The sequence below is a fragment of the Micromys minutus genome (genome assembly GCF_963924665.1).
Source record: "Micromys minutus genome assembly, chromosome: 2".
Taxonomy (NCBI): Eukaryota; Metazoa; Chordata; class Mammalia; order Rodentia; family Muridae; genus Micromys; species Micromys minutus.
This window is the reverse complement of record NC_137971.1, coordinates 96662660-96668643: the sequence shown is the minus strand read 5'-3', so window position 1 is coordinate 96668643 and position 5984 is coordinate 96662660. Positions and strand designations below refer to the sequence as shown.

The window sequence follows — 5984 nt, the reverse complement described above, 5'->3', positions numbered from 1 at the left end:
GATTTATCACTCTACTTGAAACTGTGAAAAAATTGCACAAAATATATGAAACAATGTACAAGAGTACAGACAGAACAGAGAAATATTGCAATGACGTGTCCTTGCACTTACACAGTATCCAAAACAAGAAGCACTGAGCTGGCTGCTCTCCTGTGTTGTTTTTGAGAAAAAGGCAGGAGGATTTTTCATGGGAAGCATTATCAGACCTCACAAAAAGTAAATAAGAAACACTTAAAACACACACACACAAAATGGGATTAACAGCAGATAAGACTCTTCAACCTCTTTCTCTAAAACCAGTGGACTTGAAGTCATAGCAACAAAAGATACCCAAAATGCATCATGGGGAGGAAAAACTGAAACCTAATAACCAGGCTTGGAGAGATGGCTCAGCAGTTAGGAGCACTTTCTGCTCTTCCAAGGGACCCAGGTTCAAGTCCCAGCACCCACACTGGGTGGTTCACTACTGTCTGTAACTTGCATTCCAGGGAATCTGACACCCTGTTCTGGCTTCCACAGGTTCTGAATGTGTGTGGTGCGGTGCGCACTCACACAAAATAAAATATTAAAAAGCAAGCGAGCAAACGAACAACAACAGAACACAAAAGCACCACTGAAGTGCGGAAGAGACTTGAAAATAGCAAATATCCCTACATTGTTGAAGTGAGGTGCGAATGGCGCTGTGGTTGGCTTACTGTTGGTGGTAAGGATCATGGTGAAAACAGCAAGTGATTCACAAGAGCCACAGCCAGAGTGGACATTTAGGGTTAAAGCAGCAAGGGCAGAGTCCCTGAGAACAGCTGGCTGTGTCAGCTAAGTGAACCGTGTGAGACAGATATTAAGGCTCTGAGAGGCCAAGCCAGTGTTGGTGGGCAGGCTGTCTAGCTTACATAAGACACGCCCATTACCCCAAATCTGGCAAAGCATGCTCAGCATGACCACTCTTTTTTTTAAATTAATATTTTATTGGATATTCTCTGTATTTACATTTCAAATGTTATCCCCTTCCCCCCCACTCCCATCCCCCCTCCCTCTCAACCTACTTCCATGAAGGTGCTCCCTCTCCCAACTACCCTCTCCACTTCAGCATCTTGGCATTCCCCTACACTGGGAAAATGCACCTTCACTGGACCAAAGTCCTCTCCTCCCATTGATGCCAGACAATGCTGTCCTCTGCTACACATGCAACTGGGGCCATGGGTCTTTCCATGTGTGCTCATGGGTTAGGGTTTTAGTCCCTGGGAGTTCTGGAGGGTTTGGTTGGTTGATATTGTTGTTCTTCCCATGGGGCTGCAGACCCCTTTCAGCTCCTTCAGTCCTTTCTCTAGCTTTTTCAGAATCACTCTTTTCCATTGTTTTTCTTCTACAGCATCTAATTCTAATGGATAGTTTCTAAAAAGGCCTCTAATTATCTCAGAAAAGAGCCACCAGACCAGGGGTTCTCAACCTTCCTGATGCTTCAACCCTTTAATATAGTTCACGTTGTGGTGACTCCCAACCATAAAATTATTTTCACAACTAGTTTTGTTACTGTGACTGTTATGAATTGTAATGTTGTTGTTGTTATTATTTTTATTTTTATCATTATGTTGGAGATAGAGGTTGAGAATTGTTGCATTAGACAATCTCACTGACAAGGGGTTAATTAAGGTTACTAAGAAAAACGACAGCTGCTTTCTGGTAGGTGTGAGGATGGTGAGCTTAGTATATGCAACAGCATTTGAGACAGCTGTAAAGTTTGATGTGACAACCCAGTCAGTTATGACCATGCCAGAGAGAAGACACTCAAGGCATTTGTCAACAATTGACAAAGCCAGAGGCAGAGGTGGACAAAAGAGGCTTCAACCATCTCTGACTGGGTGAGCAGCACAAACATTGTGGTTTCCTCCTTGGTTGGACCAGGAGGGCATAGAATGTGGAGTCTTCCAAATGACTGACTTATAATACTTCAGCTTCTAGCCAGACCCTGATACAAAGTCCCAGGACCAGTCTACCTTGGCAACCAGCTCAGGCCTCGACTCTTTGGTGCTGAGAGCTTTACTTCCCTTCTTCATTAAATCTTAGGATCCTTAATTTCTGCAATCCTTTTAAATAAAATTTGCCTTGGGCTGAAAAGATGGTTCAATACTTAAGAGCACTTGCTGCTCTTCCCAAGGGCCTGTGTTTGGATCCCAGACTTCACATGGCACAATTGACCATCTGTAACTACATCTGATGCCCTCTTCTGGCCTCTGTGGACACCAGGAACACACGTGGTGTTCATTCATACATGTAGGTAAAACACCCACATTCATAAGATAAAAACAATACAAGTTAAACAAGAAAGAATATCCTGATGCAGAACGCTGTGACCGTGTAGTGGGATGAATAGTGGTCCTCTAAATGATACTCACCTAATTCCAATCTCGGAAGTCTGAAACATTGTCATATCTGGAAAAAGGATGGAAGCAATTAAAATAAATATCGTGCAGTCAGATTATCCTGCAGTATGTAGATAGATCCTCAATCAAACAGCAAGAGCACTCATAGAGGACACATGGTGCTGGAGAGATGGCTTCACAGTTAAGAGCTCATGCTGTTTTTCCAGAGGACCTCAGTTCAGTTTCCACGTTAGGTGGCTCACAAATGCCCTAACATGTGTGGCATATATTTACATAGACATAAACACAAGTAAAAATAAAATAAGTCTGAAAAAAAAAAGGCACACAGAGAAAAGTGAGATCTTCCCATCCCAAGTTCTCATGTGTGTGGTGAATGAAATGTCACAGCCTGGAAATGTAGATGTATCCACCAGAAACTAGAGGAGGCAGGTGTGGCGGTTTGAATATGCTTGGCCCAGGTGAAGTGGCACTATTAGGAGTGATGGCCTTGTTGGGGTAGGTGTAGCCTTGGAGGAAGTGCATCACTGTGGGGGCGGGCTTTGTGGTCTTATGCTCTGTTCAGAAGCTGACTGCTAGAAGGAGAGTCTCTTCCTAGCCACCTTCATATCAAGATGTAGAACTTTTGGCTTCTCCAGCACCTTGTCTGCCTGCCTGCCATCATGCTTCCTGCCATGATGATAATGGACTAAATATCTAAAACTGTAAGCCAGACCCAATTAAATGTTTTCTTTATAAGACTTGCCTTGGTCATGGTGTCTCTTCACAGCAATAAAATCCAAAGAAAGCAAGGAACAGATTCTCCTTAAAAATCCTGTTTGTGACAAAGTTTTATTGATATTTTCATTTTGAAGTTCTATGCCATGTTGTATCAAATTATTTAAATCTCCAGGCAAGGGCTTCTACCCCATCTTTGACCATTTATGTTCCCAAATGAAAGACACACTTATAGTCTTTATATTTACAATAAGCCTTAAACAGTATAATAGCTGGATTGGTATCTTTATGTTATTTGAATCTACTTTTCTATCAATGACTCCAAGTTATTATTTACTGTGTTTCATCTGGGCTGTTCTTAGCTCCAATTAAATAGCCCTTGGGGCCATGTTCTGTTGACTCTTAACCCACGGCCACTTCCTTGTTCCTTCTGTAGTTCTTTTTCATCATCCTCCTCTCCCCCAAGCCAACAAAACCTAAACTCCACCTGTGTCTCTTCTGCCCAGTTATTGGCTGTCAGCATCTTTATTTATCAAATAACTTGGGGACAAAGCCACCTAACATCTTACATAAAGATTCTCTCATCTCTGGGACAACCAATCTTAGGGGCCCCAAATTAATATGAAAATATAAACAACATCAAGCCAACCCATTGCAATGCCACAGAACTACAAAGGGAGGGTCAACAAAATTGTTCAGTGGGTACAGATACTTTCTGACAAGCCTAATGACCTGAATTCAATCTCCGAGACTCATATGGAAGGAGAGAACTCCTACAACTGACCTCCACACAAGTTCTGGGAAACACACACACACACACACAAACACACACGGGGGTGGGGGGAAGAATGGAAGAATACAGTTGTATGGTTTTAAGCTACCAAACTTGTGGCGGCAACTCACTATAGCGGCATCAGGAAAATACTACAGAAGATTAATTATTTGAAAATAAGTTATTATGTTATGCCTATAGAAGGCAATGTTATACAACAGAATTGTCCTTATAGATGATTTCAAATAACTGGAGAAATAAATGCTCACTTAATTCAAAACACTGCCTTCTCCTTTCATCTTAACAGAAAAAAAAAAAAAAAACAATAAAAGTATTAACAGTGTTCAAGATAGTTGGGTAGTGGTGGCACACGCTTTACTCTCAGCACTCAGGAGGCAGAGGCATGTGGATCTTTGTGAGTTCAAGGCCAGTCTGGTCTACAAAGTGAGTTCCTGGACACCCAGAGCTGTTTTACAAAAGCAGCTTGTCTTAAAAAACTTAACCAAGTCTGGAGAGGTGTCTCAGTGGTTAAGAGCACTGGCTGCTCCTCCAGAGGTCTTGAGTTCAATTCCCAGCAACCACATGGTGACTCACAACCATCTGTAATGAGATCTGATGCCCTCTTCTGTGTGTCTGAAGACAGCGACATTGTGCTTTTAAAAATAAATAAATAGGCCAGGATCTGCACTGAAACATGGCAGAGTTGGGCCCAAGTCAGTGCTGTTCGTGTGTCTCAGTAACTTTTGCTGGTCACCCATTGCAGAAGCAGTGTTCAGAAAATTGATCGCTGATGAAAAGGTTTCAGATAATTGAAGGATAGACAGTGCGGTTACATCTACTTATGAAATGGGGAGCCCCCCTGACTATTGAGGGCAGAGCTGCATGAGAAAACATGGCGTCCACATGCATCACATTGCACGGCAGATTACAAGAGAAGACTTTGCCACATTCGATTATTGTCCCGCGCAACCGTCTCGCCTGCAAGAACGACGCGGCACACGAAATAGAATCCTTCTGCGGTAAACTTTATTATCCTCGAGAACCAGTACTTGCTCCACGTGACAAAAAAGATGGAGAAAACCAAGAAATCCAAGAAGACGAACAGGACGAACAAGACGAACAAGATCCACGAGACGGACGAAACCAACGAGAGGGAGAGAGAGAGGCGGAACTAATTAGCCCGTCCCCTTATAAAGGGATCAGTCCTTGCCTTGGACGCGGAGCCCCCTGATTGGTTGAAACTCATCAGGCCCTATGACGCCACAGAAGAGGCAGAGCTCAAGAAGTGGAAAGTTACCCAGCACGTGCGCACATGGCTTGTTTACTGCTAACTCCAGCCGGATATCAGCGCCATCTTGTAATGGAGAATGTGTGGGCGGCGCCCCACAGATTATATACTGTGTATGAATGAAAGCATTCTGAGAGATCTGAATAGAAAAAGTAATCAAATTAAAAACTGCAAAGCTAGAACTGAGCTGCTTGGGAGCCATATTCCACAGAAATAGCTCATTACTGAGGATCCCTATTATGGAACGACTCTGACATCATGGCGGTGTATCAGCAATGCCTTAGGTGCTGCAAGGCCTTCCTGGAGGAGACTCACTAGCTGTTATGCCCAAGGGTGGTGGCAGTCCCATACCCCACCTCTCTTTTCAGCTGACTTACTGTATATCTTTAAAATAATTGTAGGTGGAAATTAGGCATATGTTCAGAAGGATAAAAACATTTGAGTCGGACAGTTTGAGGTGTGGCTAAGCATTCTTAGACTAACTAAATCCTGCCATAATCACAAAATAGTGGAACAGCAAATATGGAACAAAAGAAAACTTAATAAAGTAAGAATGACCTACAAGCTCTAGGTCAGCCTCTGAGCCCAGCAAACCTGGGTAGCCTGGTCTACCTGGAGCACATGGCAGCACCCAGTGGTGCTGTCTGCTTGCCTTGTACCTCTCTATTCTAGACTCTTGTTGTGACAATATCTCCACCCAGGGCAGCCTTCCATTTAACATTAGAATTGTTTAAACTCTGAGGGTATCAAGTGTTTGAGAGGGAGAAGCTGAGTGTGATGATGGGCCCGGAACTCCAGCAGGCCTTCCTGGGCTATATAGTGACACCCT

The 5984-nt window shown here is 43.3% G+C and overlaps 1 pseudogene across 1 annotated transcript; it reads left to right on the top strand.

The window, feature by feature from the left end:
- Positions 1-674: 674 nt before the first annotated feature.
- On the top strand, positions 675-5473 carry LOC308417782 (low molecular weight phosphotyrosine protein phosphatase-like; annotated as a pseudogene). Its single transcript has 3 exons — positions 675-703; positions 4542-4825; positions 5257-5473. The product of its transcript is annotated as a low molecular weight phosphotyrosine protein phosphatase-like (transcript).
- The last annotated feature ends 511 nt before the right edge of the window (positions 5474-5984 follow it).